The sequence below is a fragment of the Anguilla anguilla genome, chromosome 8 (genome assembly GCF_013347855.1).
Source record: "Anguilla anguilla isolate fAngAng1 chromosome 8, fAngAng1.pri, whole genome shotgun sequence".
In the NCBI taxonomy this organism is placed as follows: domain Eukaryota; kingdom Metazoa; phylum Chordata; class Actinopteri; order Anguilliformes; family Anguillidae; genus Anguilla; species Anguilla anguilla.
This window is the reverse complement of record NC_049208.1, coordinates 28,745,659-28,767,891: the sequence shown is the minus strand read 5'-3', so window position 1 is coordinate 28,767,891 and position 22,233 is coordinate 28,745,659. Positions and strand designations below refer to the sequence as shown.

Below are 22,233 nucleotides of genomic sequence, written 5' to 3'. Positions count from 1 at the left end.
TGTACTGCATATTGGATTTAAAAATGGATGTTGGCAGAAACACTTGCTATGTATGGAGAGCTATTGATGTTTCATTTCTCAAGGTATATTCCATAAAAAGCATCCATAATCCAATAATGCAAATTTTCTCAGTAGATATAATACACATATATATTTATAAGCATTTATACATGCACACACATACCCACACCCACACACGCACTCACACATGCACATACACACACACACACACTCAGACATGCACATGCGCATGCACACACACACATACTCAGACATGCACATGTGCATGCACGCGCGCACAAACACACACACGCGCACACACACACACACCTATTCTGTGGAACATACTTGCTTGTCTCTTAGCATTATAGATCCAGCCAATCTTTGGAACAAGCCTCCCATGTCTAATCGCTTTTACTCAAGTCTCGATTACCACTTTACAACCATTGATAAAAGAGCTGTGGGATGTGTGTGTGTGTGAAGGCTGAGCCCTCAACGGTGGACGCGTGTGCTCTAACTAACCACGCCGGCAGATAGATCCAGGGCTCGCCTGATTGCATCTTCTCCAGCTAAGTGTTCCGTCTCTTGAGCTTGATGGATCGGCCTCATTTGGCCGAGAAAATCATCCGATCATTTTTGAATGCAGAAGCGCAGAGAGCACGAAAGCATCCATTTCACACATAGATGGCTGCGTCGCGGTATTAGAAGAGTCTGTCGACTGTGCCACTTCGGGACAATGAAACAATTGTCGGAGGATGTGAGAAAGATATGAGGGGGATGTAAAACATATTTTTATATCACAGGGTTCAAATTCTAAACTGAAAGCGGGATACACAGATAAATGCAATTGTTCATCAACTTTCATGCAGAGGGAAAAAATGGCAGGTAGCACCTTCTGCGGATTATATATCATTACATTACTGCATTATTCATCTTACGTTTCAGGTCTGGCCTGTTTTATAGCAGCAATCTCGCTGAAATAATTTGGTTAACGGACTTGCTCAAAGGTGCCACGGCACACCATCATCCAAAAATTGCATCATCAACCAACTCATCAAACATTTAAAACGATGACCTTTTCAAAAACGGCTGCTCCCTCCACTGCTCCACACTGCTGCTCTGACCACTGCTCCGCACTGCGGTCCTTACGGCTAATACACACTGCCAGTGTGTCACCCTGCTACGGTTTCAATATGAATGCTTTTCAGTATGCACGCTGCTGTACTGAGCCAATAAAATCCAGTCGGCCAACAAAGGCAGCGCTTATGCAACCACAGCAAGCATCCCCGCTGATATGCAAATGACTCTGACCCAGGCTTTGCCCTGACATGAAGAGGAGGCTGTGAACAGGCATAGGGATGCCACTCTCCGAAACCAGCTCAATAAACACAACAATCCCTCTGCCACGGCATGGGAAGATAAGAGTTTAGGTTGCAACCACAGAACCTCTGAGCTCTACTACAGAGAGGGGACTGACTACTACAGTTTTTGGCTAGTTAACGCGGACTAGTCACCCATGAAGACACTGATTGGTTGCTTAAATCAATATTTGAAACAAAAGGAATCTAGGATTGCAGTATTTATTTTCACTACAAGATTTGTGAAAGAGGTTAATGATGATGCGATTGTTCAGCAGTGAAAGTGTAATGGAATGCAGGTCTCCTTGTATTAAGTGGGAACAAGTGGGGCAAATATCCAAGGATTTAGGTGAGATTGACCCGCACTTCCAGCCTCGCAATACTCACAATACTTGGGGGCGACAGCTCAGGAGGTAAGAGCGGTTATCTGGCAGTCGGAGGGTTGCCGGTTCGATCCCAGCCCTGGGCGTGTCGAAGTGTCCCTGAGCAAGACACCTAACCCCTAACTGCTCTGGTGAATGAGAGGCATCAATTGTAAAGCGCTTTGGATAAAAGTGCTATATAAATGCAGTCCATTTACCATTTACCACACGCACTGAAGGCACTCCTGGGACTTTTGTTAGATAAGACCATAAAGCAGAAGGTAATAATTTATTAAATTGATCTGTCCCACAGGGGATCACTACGAAGTCAGGGATTACAAGTATTAGTAGCTTTGTGGTGACAGCAAAGCCATGACAAGTCACCAGAAATGCATAAAGACATTCAAAACAGAATGTCCTTTTGGAGGTTTCTTTGAGGACGACTCTTATTTTCCTGCCACACAAGGCACACAGCCTCACACTGATCAGTTCCTGAGATCGAGGTTATTATCATGCCCACGCTTTTCTCTCAGGACGACATACAGTATGAAAGAAATCAACTCATTGTCAATGCTATGAAGTTCATCACAGGGTCTTCTTGCGGTGAAACCCTTACAATAGTGAAAGAAACATTATGAAACCAAGGAGTTCTGTGCTCTTTAAGCAGCCATACTGTATGTAAGCCTGGCTGGAGCACTGGGAAATGCAATGCACCCAGTGAGCACCAAACAACATGTTAAAACACAGCACTTGGTTGTCCAGCAGCATCCTGTGGACATTGCCTCTACTATGCAAGCAACAACGTACCACAAAGGGCCACAGAGTGCCCTCAGTGGACTCCAAACTCATGGGGCATTGTTGTGACCAAATATCCTGATGGGACGACACCTATTGGAGGGCCTTACAATGAAAAGCATGTATGAAAAAATATCTGAATATCCAGATATCACAGTTGGAAGCCAATTTAGGAACAATGCCATGATTCTACTCCCCCTGGTTTAATTAGGGTCTTGTTCATTTAAAAGCCTGATTTCATTTGACTGTATAATTGTTTAAAAGGTGGCAAGAGTAGCAAATTAAAAGGTGCCCCCTGGCCTCACAGTTATGCAGTGATACATTAACACTCACATCTGCACGGGGATAATACTCAAGCACAATCAACAGCCTCTGCCTCTACCTGCTGCTTAACAGTGCCTGAAATGACTTCAGTACAATACGAGAGCAATTGCACTGACTTCCCCCAAATGTACACAAAATACAAGATTAGCTGTGGAGCACTAAACCCAGGAGTACACCAGAGGAAAAGAGAAAACGCATCTCTCCAAAACGCAAGCTCTCCAAAATGAGCATGAAATACTTGGACCAGAGATTATACACCGTGGTGTGATGTAGAGAACAATAGGAAAATGAATTGCTATTCATTAACCTGATCCTCCTTAAGGGATTTATTATCCGGTCCTGCTTAGCAGTTACTGCAATTAAATATCTACTGGGCCAAAAAAATTTAAAAAATAATAAAAACATGCATGTTCCCACAAGGTGTCAGATTGGCCCAGACGATTTAAGCAGTTTCTTTGATTATTTTACAAGGATAGAGTAGTAGTTACTAATTATCTCACAATTCGCAAGAACTGTGAGCAGACTGCAGCATGTAGAACAGTGCAGAAATATCGTACTGTCACCCAAAACAGAAAAGTAATATATGAACATATATGTCCCTATACCGGAGTAAGATTGCCATATATGCTACATATATAGTCATATGTGAACCAAACATATATACTCCCTCTGCATATATTTATTCCACATTGAGAGTATATTGTTATATTCTGTGATGACCTGGTATCATTAGCTTGATTTAATGTACATTGTGGGGTTGCAATCTCATGCATTTACTTACATTGCAATCCAACTATCATGTTTGGATATCTAAAATGTGTTAAACCATAAATATTGTTGGCAATAAAAATATAGAGGCATCAACTTGTGCCTTTTTTAAATGTGATATGGAAGGAGAACCCATGTTATGGGCCTCAGACGTCTCACGTAATGTACAACAAAACCTTTACCCACATATGGATGTCCGGATCAAAGTCATATAGACTGGCATTTACAACATAAAAACTAGATGTTTTTATCCTGACACATGTCTCCCTTAAGTGGCACTGAACCCACTGAATTCCAATGCCGCTTTTCAACCGATATAATTATTTTGCTAACAGCAAGCTAACATGACTGTGAATGCTATTTACATCACAGTTAGGCTGGCTGCTTTTCAAGCTGGTCAAAGCCACCCCTAGCCTGCAAAGTAATTTAAAGAAAGTGCTTGAATAGCTTAAGGAAATTACCAACAAGAACAGCAACCATAACAACAAAGATATTTACAGCAAAATATACAACGGTACAAAATAAGAAAATGTGTATTATACTAACAGCAAACAGGTTCCGCATGTGAATGGCAGCTGGAAATATAGCCCTGTGTGTGATGTTGTACTTCAGCGACGGATTGCTAATCACTTAGCCGTTAGCATTTTGTTTTTATCATACAGAATTTTTTTAGATTATAAAAATGGGCGAAAAGCATTCTTTTTTTCATATACAAACAAACGACTAAATGTCAAAAATTATTTTGAAGGAGTTGATGGAAAACACCATTCATTTCTTCCATAGGCCATTATTTTTGTATCTGAAAGTCACAGAAAAGCTCACAAACCCAAAGGGGACGGCGACACGACTTCTGAGGCCCATACCATGAACATCAGCATAGCTATGGGTGTTGTAAGGTATGACACAAAGCAAAAACAATCCGCAACCCAGTTGGCGTGTCAATATTTTGGTTATAATATAATGCAGGATTAAGTAACATAGGCCGTAGGTTCAGAAAAGTATAACCATTACAAATACAACACTTAAATGAACTATAAGGTTTACCCTTTCAAAAACAAACATTAAATCTAATCGGCCTAAACAATGACAGTTCATTTTTTGAAGTTAGCTAGCGTTTGCTCAGAATCTTCTCCATCTCACCATTTGTTGTTGATGTGAAGTTAATGACCATTTTATTCTCCAGACACCAAGTAAAACACTGTACAGCCTATACATTTGGACATTGATTCTTGGAGGATTAATGAGATGTTAAGACTTTTTTAACGTCTGACTGCCTCGCAATGTTGCTAACTGCGGTGTTTATGTCAGCAGAAGGCTTCATGATATTAGCATTATGTAAAAACATTCTATTTTGCCGCATTATATCATGAACATCATCGCTGTTAAGAAGGTTGGATGACTGATCAGCATCCGCAGCTAGGACTATCAGCTTCATCATAAGTAGCAAGCAGGAAAAAACTATTTTTTTTCTTACTGAAGCTAAAAATTCACGTCAACATTTCAACATTTGAAAACAGTTAAAGACAGAGCTATCATTCATTATTCACATTCCCAGTGGACAGAGAGCATGACTGGGAACCTGAAAGATTGCAGGTCTAAGTCTGAGATGGGGTAATGCAGTTATACCTCTAAGCAATGTGTTTAACCTCTGCTGCTTCAATAAACAACAAGCTGTGAATGGATCCAACTGCAGTTACAGTGTCCAAGAAAACATAAATAATTGGAACAGCCTAATCATAATGAGGTTGCCCAAGTGCACTATCCCCCAACAGCTGCTCACCACTACTAGCAGTTCCACAGAGAATAACTGATTTCACATATGCGTGCTTATCCTCGCGTGGCTAGTTTCATGGTACTGTAAGTCCTATTCAAGCCTTTTAGAACGCAATAAAGAGATTTCTAACTAACTCATTATTCAAACTTGCACGTACTTTCAGCTACCATCTTAATAAGCTCAGTGTTTTGTTAGAATATGTCTTTCTACACACAAATATATATATATTCATCCTATATATTACAAATGCAAATGTATGTACATTTCCAGTTAATTAAATAAGACTCTTTGCCAAATTGCTTGGAAAACAGATTTGTTTCCTAGCAAAGTTCCAACTGAGCCCAGGTCTTGGAATCAAGGCAACTAAGACTTTTATTACTATGAATATAACAAAAGCTGAAAACTGTAAACTGTGTTTCACACTATCTGAAGGTTCAGATGAGAATTTGACAGTTTTCTAAATACCATTCAACAAATGGCTGGTGACCTGTATGTTCAAGGTAAGGACTGCTACAAATTCACAAAGGCCTTCTTTGCTATGAAACCAAGGCTGAAGAAGGAATCAATACAATCCTTGAGGTTTTTTGTTCATCACTGAACAAATTAAAAATATTACCAAAAAACAAATACAGCTAGTACACTGAGCGGAAACTAGAGATATATAGCCTATAGGCATCAGAGGGCATGTAAAAAATGAACTAAAGGATAGAAGGACTTAATCGAAGACTGAAGCATCAAGGACACCAAACCACCTCCACATAACATGAGAAGTTGTCTTGTATCTTTCTGTATGAGGTAGACATAATGTGTTCTAGGTTCTAGGTGTAACCCCCACCCCCACACCCCACCAACCCCTTCCCCACCACCAGCACTAGCACCAGCACCAGGGGCACAAAAAAAGCTGTTCATTAATGCAAAATGTACTTTGCACCACAGTTTGTTGGGGGCAATTTTATCCTCCTGTGATCGATTTTAATCAAATTGTGCATTATCCGAGTAATGCAGGGTAATATCCCCCCCCCCAGCATTCCCTGCAGTTTTCCCTGCATATTTTTTGCCAAAAGATTTCATTAATTTGTGAAGATATCAAGTTTGGTGATCTGGGACAGCTGCTTCATTATTTAGGTGTTTTGCATAATCTCTTTTCCACGAATGCATGATCATACCCCGGACATCTACACACTGAGAAAACATCCATCGCCTCCCAAACCCCACCCACCCCCGAAAGCTATTTTACATACACAGCTCCTGTGTCAAACAGCCTCGCGGTGATTACAAGATCTTTAAACAAACACACAAATGGCTGCCTATACTAAAAACTGATTCAGAAAGCCGCGGACGAATTCGTGCTGGGAGAAATAATTTAATTTCAACCACAGATGTGTGATCTGATAAGAAGACTGCTAAGAGAAAAGCCCGGAGAAGCATGTTGAGGGTCTAATGTTCGTTTGTCAGCAAGTGTCACACACCTGGGTTTCGTCGGCCTGCAACATGCAAGCCGACCGCATTTGCAAGAACTAAAATATAATGCTGTTACTCTATGTTCGAACAGGACACGTCGTATTTAACGCAAAATACCACAACAATGAAGGGCAAAATGCATTTGAAACGGAGTTCTTTTTTTGGTTTGTTTGTTTGTGATTTCAAGTAATGAAATCACTGTGGACTGCTCAACCACAGAATTCCAAGCTGTTGCCTGGCTCCTAGTCCATATGCCTCTCCACTGCCCACCACATGAATGTCAGTATGAGGGGAAATTCCCTCCTGGAGCTCTTTACAGCATGTTATGTTCCAGGGATATCGCGTGAGAATGTCACATTTTGAACAGTAGCACCGACTCTACTTTTACAGGGGTTCCGACAACAATAATATTAATATATGAATTGCGCTCGGTAAATATAACCTTCCAGGTTCCAACCTTTTATTATTATTCATTTTACGTGCTGTGTGGTGTCCACAATGTGACACATGAGTCTTGACAAGAATTATCCGATATTCTCTCCCTCATAGACTGAACGACACGGCATCACATTAGAATTTATACAGTTTTCGTATCAGACGCTGCAAACTGACTTCTGGCGTCCGGAGTAGCGGTCCGATTAAGCAGATTCCTCACTCCCATACGTAATGAACTCGCCATTCAATGGTGCAATAGTGGAGAAAGAGGGAACATCACGCGCTCCGCTATTGTGGGATAACGGCTTATTTAAAATACCGACGGTGTCCTGTTAGTGGCTACGTTAAAAAATAAAGACTAATGAAGTCGCTGCTGATTAGGTTCAACAATCTAATTATTACGTGTGTGTGTATATATAGGCCTATACGAGTGGCCGGTTGACGGGCTCAACAGATGTGTTTGAAGATCATACCGTTTGTCAAGAATTCTGAGTGTCACTAAAAGCCACCTGCTTGCGCTTGGAACACACGGGTGCCGCACTTAGATCGGATATCAGGGCAAGAAATGTATCATGATAGCAAGAAATAATTTATTTAAAAGTTGAGAGCCTCTGTGTTTGTCACATAGTCACATGTGTCCGCTGAGTCTTGTAATTAGCCTATCATTTATTATGGTAAGTGTATTCTGGGAACCTAACGGCATCAACAAATATTAAGGTCAGACATTTTAAAAATAGCTACTGATTCCCTATAAGTCAACCCCCCTGGAAATAAATAAATAAATAAATAAATAAATAAATAAACTTGAGCCAACCACCCTCAAATCTCCAACTATTGTCTAGAATGACTACAGCGGGCGCCAAAGCACACTTGTTTTTAAACCATCTTTCTAAGATTCTGAAAGCACTTGAAACGATGTGGTGGATTCTCACAAAATTATTTTCTGAATCCATTACTATAACAATCTTAACAACTGTAAACGCATTAACAACGCACAGAGGACGTGCTTTTCAACCAGTTTTTAAATTTAAATGGTTGCGTTCGGCATCTTTTTATATGATTTGCATTGATGACAGAAATCATTTTCAGAAAAAAAAAATGAACAGACGAAATGGTATGATTTAAAAACAAACACTAGAGGAGACCCTAGTCTGGTCTATTCGTGTAGGAATCACAGTTTTTGTCCGTAAAAGACTGATTCCGACAGCATGCTATTCACTGAGCACAGCTCGAGGGGAAGAGAGGGGTTAAACGGGATTCGGCAAGCGTCAAGACGTTCACTGCCAATAAAGGATGAAAAGAAACCCGACTCATGGTCCACTCACGGCAAGAAATGCGCAGTTGTGCAGAATGTAAATGCATACTTTACTTTTCACTGTGTGCCTGATTTGGAGCGCTACAAACGAATCGCTCAGATGCAGATAATCCTCTACCGAGACATTTCCTGAAATAACGTTCCGCATCTTCATTCGCTTGATATAAATGCTATCTAACTTTAAACCCTCTTAGTAAATCTGACGGACGGTTTGTTCAGGCGATTGAATCGACCAGGTGTTCAGCAGCAGCGTCCAGCCAATTCTCTTCCGCGTATTTCCACCTCAGTAACCAAACACTATAATCACTATACCGAAAGTGTCGACACACAATGCATAATTTAGCCTGCGACCATGTAATGATTCTACTTAAGCATTTTCATCCGAGCATTACATCGCAAAATCAACATTGCTTTCCGTACCTGATCACTGTTAGCAGTAGTTATTAGATATTCCCCGATCTGTTCCGTAGATCCACATGAAGTTTTCCATCCCTGGCGTGTCTCAGTTTAAGAGAATATGATTTACCGGCGCAGCGCGACCTACGATCTCGCAACCGCTGAAGCGCCCCTGCTTTCCTCCGACAAACGCATGAGAATAAGAATTTAAATTAGAGGCAGACAAATAAAAACATGAACTTAAAGTAAATGGAAACGAAATTAAGAAACATATACAATGTAATAAAAATAAATAATACAGAGGCGCTCTACGGAAAAGGGGCCAGTTTTGTTCACGAACTGGAGTCAGGATGGGTAATTCCACGATGCGTCTCCATCATCTGGTACACTGTATTCCAAATATGTTCAAGAATGCGCTCATTCTCAAACTCTGCAACATTGGGAACATGAGAAGAAGCCGCTCTGTTGTCCGTTTATTCCGAGTCTGTCCATTTTCCAGGGCTTCAAGCTAGACGCATAGGCTGCACACAGTGATCGTGACTCTGTCTTTTACACCTCTCTCTCTGTCACCTCGCTCTCAGACTCTCCTACACTGGCATTCGGGATATCCACAGGCAACCGCACACAGTCGGGAATCTAGCTGCCCGCATTCGCTTATGCATCGAGAGGAGGAGGAGCGCGCTCCCTCATCCGCGCACCAGAGCGCGTGCACCATTTACCTGACGTCAGCACGCGCATAATCCAGATGGAGCGAGCTGCAAATTCAATGAGATTTGGGAGCGGGACCGCGCCTTACCTGCGCGAAGTCAAATACAATAAATTTTCTTTTCTCCCTTTTTGCACCTGCAAAGCATTTCTGCGTTTTTATATTGTTAATATGTGTTGTCACATTTCGCATTGAACTGTTATATTTTGTTGCTACATTTTGCACTGTTTACACGTTAAGTGCTACGTGATGGATACACATGTAGCCTGTTTAGAAATAATATTGTTCCACCATTGACCATTGAAAAGCCATGACATACCCAATTTCTGCTGCAATGCAGTGACATGTGGTCATATGTACTCCAACATATAAAAATAATATGGTGAGACACACAAAAATATTCTGGGCTGTGACTTTGAGGATTTTCTTTTTATTATCATTATTTTGTAACATTTGAGAAGTTGGATGGATGTTAACTACTGAGCATTTGGTATCTACACTTTAGCATTGGTGTTCATGTTCATGCGTAGTCTAGCAACCAAGAAAAATGTTGAACTGGCCTGAAATTCAGTTTGCATGTGAAGACAACGCAGGCTTTTGCTCTTCACTCGTACTTACTTTAGTTGCCATGTAATATGATGTTCATGGAACTGAGATTGCAACTCAAAAGGCATGGGTTTGATTCCAAAGTGAGGTAACACTGTTTTCCCATTGAAAAAGGCACTAAACATGAATTGTCTCAGTAAAATATTTAGCTGTGCACATAGATTGTATGCAGATAAAAAATAATGTTGTATGTGAGTCACTCTGGATAAGATGTGTGTTAAATGTTGATGTGTATGGCAGTGTCATGGTGGAGTGAAGCAGAGGAGATTGTCAGTGCAAGACTTTTTGTAATTATATAGTAAACACTATCCTTCATTATTTATTTTTTTTATTTTATATTATCAAAGGAAAGTGTATGACTTTGATATCCACAGAATGAAAGCTCTGGAATGAAATGGTTGATATGGAATGAAATGGTTGATAAAGATCTTCCATACAAACAAAAAGTTTGTGAATACACACAGCATCCTCGGTTCAAATGTCAATGTATCAATTACAGTTCACGATCACTGCAGAACTAGAATAAACAGGATTTATTGTAATGAACCTGCAATTCCTAATGAATGGCTTGATAACACTGATTGCTAAATAGGCTGCAGCAGAAGCAAGTGAATATTTGTACCAATCATATTTACAATATCCACATCAGTGAATAATTGATTGTAACATTCTGCTGACATTCTATTTACCCAGCAATATGTTGTCACTTTAAATCAGGTGAATGTGACCCTACAATAGACAACAACTGGCTTCAGATAAAAAATTTAAAAAAAAACATTTGTTTTGACCTTCAGAATGCCAACTTTGAATGTTGAAGAAATATGGTTGTTTAATGCAGCTGTAGTGGTGTGGCTACATCGCACCGCGTTGCTTCCTGACATTGATATTGCTGTATGTCAGTTGGCCATGAGTTGTGTGCTAGAGCTGTGCCATGGAGGCATGTGCACGGAACAGCAGCTTAGCATTCCTGGAGCAAATTTTGCTGCTGGCAGGTTCATAGGTGCAAATGTCTTCAGCACAGCCAACAATGCAGTTGGTTTCCGATGATGACCATCGTATTATTTTTTATCCAGTGTCCAACAGTGGGACACACACTGGTGTATCAGTATAGTTTAATGGCTAGGGAACGGAACATGCAGCTCTGAGGTTGTAGATTGGTTGGTGCTGCCATTGTGCCTTTGAGTATGGTGCTTGTCCTGAATTGTCTGAGTAAATGCCCAGCTATATGAAAGGACTGTATGGGCAAGAGTGTAAGCTTTGTAAGTGGCTCTGGATAAGAACATCTGCTTAATTTAAAAAAATTAAATGTAAAATGGATGTTCGCAATTTACAAGCCCTTGGGAAGACATTCTCCATGGTTACTGTGTTTTGTTGGACAGGCTTATGACATGGCATTAATTCTGTGGACTAAAAACATATTTTCTCATCGGGTTGTGTTTTGTTGACCACAGAGGGGTATGATGACAACAAAATGCCAAATTAAAATACATTTATTATAACTGATCCACATTGCAACAAGAATCTTTATGGAGCCAACATTTCAGAAGATACAATGAGTGGTCACATAGACTGCATGGGATCAAGAATATGATGGGAAACATGGACAGATTTGGTAGGATTTTGGACAGGGGGAATATGTGACTTGAAAAATGTCAGAGAGACAGTGCCATTCTAGCTCTGAAATATTTACGAGTCGGATTCCATTATTTTGTGGGGGCTCAGGCAGAGCATTAATCAAGTGTCAGCACTTCCGTTTCAAGGGAAAACGTTTTTGAGGAGAAGCTCAAAGCCTCACCAGACAGAGACAAAAGCAGAAACAGTCTCTGAGACAGATTCATGAGCAGCTCACGTTATTACTACGCTTTGAATGGTGTGCCAGTGGCTAGCCCACTGCTGGTGATACCCGTGATGTATCACACTCATTACAGCAGAATCCCCAAGTACTTTAAAGTGCTTTTTCACTCCAAATTTAAGCCCACCAACATGTGAGCAAAACAAATATAATATTTACAGCAAGAAGTAGCAATGCTTTAAAAAGCCTGATTAACAAGAGGAATCTCAACCCAAGAAATGGTTGAAGTGCCCATTGTTTTATTAAATCTTTTTGTTTTACAGAACACTAGGTCATAAATTATGGATGGTACGATAACAGTATTAGCTACTACTACTACTAGTGATGTTCAGAATAGTAGGTTGGTTGTGACATCAAGAAGAATGATTTTTACAATACAGAGATCTTTAACATTTTATACGTGGACTGGGACCTGCCTGATGTCACTAAAAATAGCTTACAGTAGTAATGCAGTATGATTAGTTTTCATTAACACAACATTCTTCAGGATTTGGCCAAGTATAGCCTTCAATGTCCTAAACATGTGACAGAAAAATGTTGAGAGGCTCCATTTTTGTCACATAGTCATATGTGTTTGCTCAGTGTTCTAACTATCAAGAAAAAACAAATAAATAAATCTTAAGCTTCGTAGTGCATACGAGGATTTGTCCTGAAACAGTTAAACCACTTATTTTTCACTAAGATGTTGATATTTGACTGAAGTGTATACTTTATCTGATATCACTCTGATATCAAAATGCCCTGAAGATAGTGGGTCCCTTTTGTTAGTACAGCATCAGTGCACTAGACTGTGCTAAACAATTGAAATTGGAAGGGTTGGGAATGTTTCCCTTTTTTTCAAAATAACATTGGATTTCTTCTTCACTCACTGCTGTGTTAATTGTATGGGAGCGTCATAATTTCTTTTTTTTTTCTTTTTTTTTTTTTCTTTTTGGGGGGGGGGTTAGGATGATTCAAGGTCAAAGGACACTGACTTACAAAGGCCCTCACAAATATGAGATATTAGAAAATATTTAGATTTATTAAATATATTTTGAGGGCCCCTGTAAGAACATATGTAGTTTCTGGGGTGGTGGGACCCAGTGTAAAATCTTTTCATGGGGCCCACAACCCTGGTAGCACCTCTGTACCTGCACCTGTGCAAGGGACACCACAGCTGAAGTGTGTCCATTCTTCTGATGCACTCACCTGTCAGACAGCGAACATTAAACACACCCCACAGTCCACATGGCATTGCAGAGAACTGGAGGAGAGGCATATTCCTTCAAGAACAGTAGGAAGCTTCTAGATGCACATTGTATTACTAGGAGGAACTAACGCCATGCCAACCTGAGAAACTCTGGACAACTTCAACTTTCCCTACACTGTCAGAGTCCAGTCTACAATCATGGCAAAAGTACTTTTACAAAGTTGGCAACACACAGAGCTTTTGAATAACTCAGGAAGAAACTTGCAACATAATTGCCGGTGAAGTCATTTTCTTAAAATATTGTTATATTTTAACACTGTAGGCTGTTGATTCTCTTTTATTTATGTTATTTATGGAAGAATTATGCAGGCAGGTTTCTCAAAAAGCGTTTTTAGGGGATTTTATTTTCTTTTTAAAATAAAATAAAAAACTGTTAACAAGCACAGCTGGAAATGTAGATACAAGGAGAATGAGAAGATTTACAGTATAAGATAAACAAGGAAGGAGGAGTTCTTTTCATGTGGGTGGTATGTGTTTTGGTACAGTGTATTCTCTTAGAATATAGCATTCACTTGCTAGCAGAGCAAGTAATACTAGTGGGGTTGCACCAGATTGGGATTCTGAGAGAGTTTCCAATATACACTAATGGGTATACTTTTTACCCGGGGATATCTAAAGGATGATAAGTGTCCATTTCATCATTTTATATGGATTTGAATATGGATTGGATATGGATTTTGATTTAAAGTTTTAAGAGGTAAGGTCACTGATCAACTGTGATTTGTAGAGTTGTGATTGTATGCACATGCTGCTGAATAAAATTTTTAGATGCAAAAGAGCAGTATTTATTTTATCTCCTCTTCCAATATTTGTTTCTATTTTTCTTTCTTGTTCCATATTGTTTTATAGGGACGATTATCACTGTTGCCAAGGATATGTGTGACATTGCTTCAATGTTTAATCATTTCCATTTGAGATACCAGTTGAATTAAAGCAAGATCTCCATTTCCATGCAAAATCACTGGTTACTCATTTTTATTGCCAGAGTTAGTATAGTCCATGCATTATGAAGATTTAGATGTTGCTTAGAAACACTTGAATTGCTGTGAGCCTGTGTAACCTGCCTGCCTAACTTCAAACAGGGGTGGCAGTATAGCATAATGGTTGATGGGCTTGTAACTCTGAGGTTGTAGGTTAGCTTCCCAGATGGGGCACTGCTGTAGTACCTTTTAGTAAGGTACTTAACCTGAATTATTTTAGCGAATATTCAGCTGTTTAATAGATTGTATATAAAATAATTTAAGCTGTGTAAATCACAGCCTCTGCTAAATAATTAATATGCAATTGCAAAATGCACAGCACAAGCCTTTAGCTTTCTGTCTCATTTTATCAATCCCTCCTTGTCTCTCTGCACAACTGCCCCCAAACCCCCCACTCATTCCCTGCAACACCATCCCAAAGACCAAGGGACAGACTGGATATGAAGAATGGGGAAGAGGGTAGGGGGTCAACTGAATATGGAACAGATAAGCTTGGAATATAAAAAAAAGGATGAACATTAAAAGAGCTGATTTCATTGGATGCACCAGCTCTCCCCTCCCCGTCACCTCCACTGTCTATACGCTGCCCTGTTGCCGCATTGTTCGGCACGCGAGACATTCGGAGCAAGAGTCTGCACCAACGAGCCATGAACCGCAGGAGCGCGGCGCTGATCAAATGTGACAGATCTCATCATTTCTGCTCTCCTTTTCGCTCCCTCCCTCCCGCACATTCAGCCTCTATTTATCGGAGCTGGCCGAAGTCATCGTCATGGCTACCTGAGTAAATACACTCTGCCTCATCAACAAGCCGTTCTTATTTTGGGCGTGCTATAAATCACATCGGGGACACACTGGCAGCTCCCCCCCCACACACACACACACACCCCTGTACACGCATGTAGACAGGTGGGCAGCTAGGCATGCATGAACATGCATACAAACAAATGTGTGTGCACATGTATGGTAAGGGTGTGGCACTGTGAAAACCCTTTCTTACTACTATAATATTGCCTGAGCACCTCTAGCAAAAACATAGTACAGAAAAGCATTTAGATTTTGTTTCCAGATTTAAATAGACTAACATTTTCATAGACGTCAAACAACATTTACAACATAAGATTTGCAGCACTGAGAGATACAGAAAAAGAGCGATAGCAATTAAAAATCTAAATATGTTTTTGTTCAGATATTACCCAAGACATATGCATTCACAAATTACCAGTAACTGTAATTTCACTCTCTTCATTCCAGCTAACCAAATTTAAAAACCTCATTTTATTCACTTACTCAGTCAATCAGCAGCAGACCAAATGTTTGCGTTATTGGACGAGGTGCAAATTTGGATTTAATTGTGACTGTTTATACATGTATTCTTTCTGAAGTGGTAATTGTGAGTATAGGAAGCTAAGATGCACTTTTTAACTTAAAGAACTTAAAGAACTTAAAAAACACAATTTTTATTAGATGTGAACAGATATACATCCGTTGCTTATGATTGAAGATGATGACACTGTATATGTCAATTTCTTATTTTTTCATACATATGTAGATTCCTGCTCTTTTAGGAGCTAAATTGGGTGATTTTCCTTTGACAGGGTTGAATAGGGGGAAAAAAGCACACATTTCATAGGATATTATGTTCTGCCATGTGAGGTATTACATTTTAAAACATCTTCCACCCTGCATATAAATTCATTTCTGACAAGGCGTGGTGCTGGGTGGCAGGCTCTCCCGCTCTATGAGTATCACCATAAAAGTTGATATTGTTGCCTATCTTGCCTTTTAATCGAGCCCCTGATATGATTTGTGTACCTGAGATCAAGGAGATAATTTAGTTATCATAATGCAAATTTTGAAATTTAGTCTACATACAACTATATGAGCAAGTCTGGATACAACTATCCTTACAATGACCATGGTATCCTTTAGGCACGCCCCCCCCCCCATTCATCATAGGGCTTGCAAGATTTTTAGGACCACTCAAATGTAAAATTAATAAGTGAGCAATGTGCCCTCCTCTCTTTGAAGTATGACATAAGAAAATCTAACGTAGGGAAACAACCCACACATTGTTCCGTTAAAGTAATCATTAGCCCCAGCTGAGAACAGTCGCGTGATGGATAAAATACATCCTTCAATGTCCCAGAGACTGGGCCATTGCTCTCTGCAAAGCAATCATATATCCTCCATTAGAGGTCTCCCACGCATTTCAGGAGTGGGCATTTGTAAACCAGCCTCTTGGAGGCAAATAGATCCTTTGGAACTGACAGATGTTCCCCGAAGTTCACAGGCCTCATCCCTTTTGACAATGCCATTAAGCAAGATTTTAAATGATTTTTTGTTTTGAAGTTAAAAATTCAATCTCCTTCATTTTAAGAGAAGTCCTGCTCCTCCACATTGCCACAAATCATTAGCACTGGAAGTGGGCTCCATTTTCAGAATGTGCCTACTATCTATTACCAAACAAATGAATAGGGTACTTTCCAGGAGAGTACATGTTATGCCTTGTCCCCATTTTTAAAGTTGTTCACACTGACTGGAAATCTATCTGGGCTTGATGACACTTATCTTGATAACAGTGGAACACACATACACATTAGGTGAATATGTGGGAACACCATGGAGAAAATGTGTTAATGGAGGGCACACAGTGCTCAGCACTGATCTTCAATGAGAAGAGAGGAAGAAAGTGTTCTGTGTGGCACAGTGTTGTAAGAAATTTTCATTAAAAAAAAAAAATTATATATATATATATATATATATATAGTTTTATTTATTTTGTTTTCAATACTTACTTAATTTAGTATTGAGAATGACTGGCTCCATATGGTTTTGGGAAGATATAGTCACAATTTACCAGTAACAGTTTTCATTCACTTTATTCCTTGAAAATCAGTTAAACAACTTTGAAAAAATAATTTGAGACGCTGACTCTGTGGATATGGATCTGATCTGTTTTATTGAAATTGTCATTTCAACTGTCACTAAAAGAGAGAGAGAGTGAGAGAGAGCACACTCCACCGTGAGAGACAGAGATGACAAAGCAGTGTGAAGAGAAGCAGCTGAGAGCTCAGTGATTAAGGTGAATTGGACAGTGACCTCGCCCCAGAAGACTTCTCACCTTCCCCTCAGAGGGCAGAGACATGGCCACAGGCTTGTCAGGGAGCGTTTCCATTTCAAGTCATCCAGACCCGCCTCTGACCAGCCGGAAAACGCCGCCGACTTCCTTATCTGGTTCTGAAAAATTGAAATGTAGAGTGTGAGGGTAAGAATTGAAAACTACATTTCCTTTTTACAGTAAATGTGTAATTATTTTTTTAGCTTGACTACTTTATAGAATAGAGGCTAACTTTTCAGTCAATTTTAGTTCATCTCCCTTTTCCACTCTTTTTCTCTCACTGCAGAATACTTTGCTTACTGACCTTTTTTTTAAAGTTATTTCTACCTCAAGAAGGGGCCGCCCAGAACCTTTCACATAATGGCTCCGTGAGGCATCATCGTGGAGCACACTCCAGTAATTACCCATAATGCCACCCTCAGCCAGGGTCAGGCCTAAGACTATGCAAGCCTTTTAATAATCTTAGAGATCATATGTGTATGATTTAAAAAATTAAAAACACAATTGCTGCATGTGTTATGTTTTAAGAGTCCCACTTCTGCTTGGAACTGCTTATTATGTCAGGTCAATTCTATGAGGAAAAATTCAATCCTGTGATCAAAGGAGATGCCATATCTAGTCATGGAGGCAGCACTGTGGCATTATAGGTTTGTTTGTGCTAACATACTGCACACGTATATGCACAGCAAATTAGCTGAATATGGCTTAATACTGCCGTTGTATTGTTTTAGTTGTTGTTCTGATATGCATTGTTAGGTAAAAGCATGGGGGTGTGTGGGATGGTGGGGGGTGCACTGAATAGAGCAACACAAACAAAGATGAATGGGAGCCGATAAATGTATAGCTAAATGCATGCAAATCACATGTACATTCAAGGGATGTAATTAAGTGAAACAAGCAAATAAATAAATGAGTAATGAAATGACCTCATCAACTGCAGTATTGATTCTGATGTGCTCTGAATAAAACAAAAACGCAAGAGCTCTTAAAACTGTGCAATAAACAATGCTGAATGGCTGGGTGGGGGTGTGGATATTGCAGTTCAGTCTCTTTAGCTTTACTTTATTTGATGGTATAATTTTGGGTGAACGTATTACACATTGCTGTAGTTTAATTTGTCCCAGAACAGTATGCATTGATTTTTGCACTTATTTGAATACTAATTCCAGGGTGTGTGTGTGTGTGTGTGTGTAATATCTGGCTATTAAAAATTGCTAATCAGTTGTTGGTTGAAGCTGAGCCCACCGTGATCATCATTTGACCCGGAGGAGGCCAAATAATGACTCAGACTCTGATACCGCCGAGTGTTCAGTAATAGGAGGGATGACACTGCATTCATATTTCAGCAATGGAGCTTATTACCACAAAAATCATTGCTGATCATCCCAATTTCCACCCCACCTCCTTCCCCCCGAGGATAAAAAGCAGGCTTACGCAAAGTAATTGTGAGGGCCAGACTCATTCCCCAGGGAGCAGGTTTGATTAATCCCTGAAAAGTGTGGAGGAGGTTGACCTCAGATACCTTCCTGAACCCCATGCACTTTGCGAACTGAGACGGTGAGCCTAGGTCATCTGGGGTGGCGGCGTGGGAATGCGCAGAGCAGAGAGGAGGAGGTACTGCCCAACAGGAGGAAAGGGAAGAAGGAAATCAGGTAAAGCTGTCATCTGGAACAGCAGGGCTAGCCGGCGCTCAGAGGCAAGCCAGAAGGAATGATTTTTTAAATTTATTTATTTCTCTTTGGGGGTGGGAGGTGGGGGGGTGACGGTCTCGCTTGTCGCTTTTCAAGCCTCTCCTTCTGGGGATTCAGGGAAAATGAAATTTTTAAGGGCGACTCACAGGATTTTGGATTGAGAAACCGGTTTGAGCCGGTAGCCTGTCAGCCACGTTTGCACTCCTGTATGCCTGTCACACTCCAGCGAAACACATTAGGCATGACAGCAGAGTGAGAGGGACAAGTAAAAATATGTTTATCATTAAAATTGACTGAAACAAGTATACACAGTGGTGATGATCCCCTGGCCTTAGGTAAGCCTTTCTCATGATCAAATTGTAGAAATGTTTGCACACAAAAATGCACACAAACACACACACAGACATGTACGCATGCACACACACACACACACAAACATACTTATTCAAACACACCAAGGTCCCTTTAATTGTCGTGATGGTGATATTCGTCGTACATGCTCTAGACAGCCGATCCATGCTGTGAGAAAAACAAGCCAAAAAAAACAATCAAAGGACTTGACTCAAGTGTGGATCTTTGAGCCACACACTCCACACAGATTGGAAAAGACAGGGGTGCCTGGAATCTAAACTTGATCCAGCCATTGACAGCGGCTAAAGAGATGCTTTCATGCCTTGATTCAGATCAGCCCCTGTGACTCGCACCGAACCTCCAGCAGGAATACTCTGCAGGGCACCGTGCGGTAAGATGAGATATGACGCAGGACTCTGTATGAAAGAGATTTGTGAAGAAGCCTGTTTAAGTATTCCTGAGGTAAAAAGCGAGTCCCCTCATGGGCGGTGTGCAAGGCATTGTGGGTTCAGGTACAGAATGGAGGGCACCAAACAAAGCCCAACGCAATGTGTCAGATCCGGGAGCCGCTGCCGTCAGAATCGAATGGAACAGGCTGCTTATCCCATTACAGGCATTCCGCTTGTCCTTGGAGCGCACGATTCACACTCTATCAAAGAGGTCTCACAGAATGAATTTGCCTTCATAAATACTAAACATCCCCCCACATCCTTTTCTCTCCCATCCCTACTCCCCATGTCGCCATCTCCCTACTCCATGCCCCCCCCCGCCCCCTCTCTTCCTCCCCCTATAGCGTACATTCCAGTCATTTGCAATTCTAAGTGTTACTTGGCAATCATGTCAGAAGGCTGGAAGAACAGATCTCTGTCTCCTCAATAGCAGCCTAATCATTTTATCTCTGCTATACAAAACTGCATAATAAGTGATTTAGTGGGGATTAGTGATGTAATATATACACGGGTTGTTGTTTTTCCCCTTCTTGGCTCTTTATTTCAGGCCAGCTTCCCCAACCTCCCCCCTCCCCCCCCCCCCCCCCCCCCCCCCCCCCCCCCCCCCCCCCCCCCCCCCCCCCCCCTTACATAATTTTGTTAACAAAAGAGACTTGACTCCTGCATTGGGACAGGACACGGAGCAGGGAGATCACCACAGAATACAAACTAGTGGCTACGCAAGATATAAGACACAGCGTCATCATAACCAGGGGGCGGGGCCTCCTGGACAATCAACGGAAGGTGCACACTATAAATTTGCCATAAACGCCATAAAAGGACAATTAGTTATCCTCTTTTTCATGTAATGCTAAGAATTCAGGAATTTAAAGGATTTCATTGATAGTTTCAATTAACACAAAATAAAGTGGAAAACTAGGGAACAAGATGATTATAGCTGGTTTGAGAGGGAATGGGTTTTATGCCAGTCTCACATTCGAAAGATCTTAGTTTCTCATATTAAACCCGTCTGGTGCATTTGTTATGGGGGAAAAATCGAATTAAAGGTGTGTCTGAAACTTATTTCTGTTGGCAACTCTGATCTTTGTGCCATCTGTTACATTTGCTGTTCTAGATACTAAAGCACATACAATCAGTAATTAATTCATCTTAATTATGTTAAATACTAATCCGTATTTAGCAGATGATCATGGACTCAGTGGACCAGAATTAAACAGGAGGTATGATGTACCTTTGCTTTTATCATTTATTTGCACAAACATACTTCCACCAGTACCTATAATTCATAGGTGGACTTCTGCCAGAAAACCGTCCGGAGATGTCAGCTTAATCAATCCCAATTAAAAGAGCCTAGTTGGAGAGAACACTAATAGTCTCCAACACCAGGACTGAATACACTGGAAATACACAACACCAATAAAAGTGTGTTAAACTATTCCTGCTCCAGGCCCGGGTAGGCGAGTCTTTACTACAAATAAAGTGTAAAAAGTATATAAATGAGTACTTATTTTCTTTTAAGCCATTAGTATCAAACATAATGGTTTCTTTGAGTACAGTGGGTCGGTCCTCCATTTAAAAGCATTGTGGCCCGCTCATACATCACATTGCTGTGAATGTGGTCTGAGTTTAGATTGGGTTAATAGCCCTGGTTGTTTTGAGTATTTGTCAGCCCCTGCGCTACAGTTGTAGCATAATGTGCATATTAGCAAAGTGCAATTAATCACGCTCGCATAATGGTCATTGCAGAACAAGATTAATTACACCACTGCAGCTTTGCACCTGAATATTATTTTCAATTTGTTCTCTGAAATTTAAATATGACCTGCAGTATGTGTTTCGATATTGTTAGCCACAGTAAGGCAAAAAAGAACTGCTGCTTACATTCAGGCATTTAGCACATTAGGCATCTTATGCAGAGAAGCTCTTAGAGTTTACACTTCTTTACACATAGATCCTAATCCCATGACCCATAAAAGGTCAGTTCTGTGTAAAATACTGATCAACAAAGACTGGACCAGTATTTTTATTTAATACCGTGTGAAATGATGTATTTAATTAATAGTTATAGTAATTGGTTGGAATTGGTTGGTCTTCTGGCACAGCAGTCAGGTCCTTAAATATTTCTGAAATAATAAAAATAATACTCATTGCATGTTGCAGTAATTTACATCCTTTTTGCAATACCCAAAAGTTAAATGTGTAGAACAACACAATTCTTAGGTGTTTAGAAAACCTATGCATGT

At 40.4% G+C, this 22,233-nt stretch overlaps 1 protein-coding gene across 15 annotated transcripts in view; it reads right to left on the bottom strand.

Moving 5' to 3' along the window:
* The window catches only part of adgrb2 (adhesion G protein-coupled receptor B2), a 261,436-nt gene extending 251,766 nt beyond the window's left edge, over positions 1-9,670 (bottom strand). For 12 of the 15 annotated variants that reach the window (XM_035429752.1, XM_035429759.1, XM_035429762.1 and 9 more), the window contains exon 1: positions 9,013-9,668. The gene's annotated coding sequence lies outside the window, so the exon portion shown is untranslated. Of the gene's footprint in view, positions 1-9,012 lie in introns of all 15 variants that reach the window. The other 3 variants (XR_004766568.1, XM_035429761.1, XM_035429760.1) reach the window with 2 other exon arrangements.
* Positions 9,671-22,233: the final 12,563 nt, after the last annotated feature.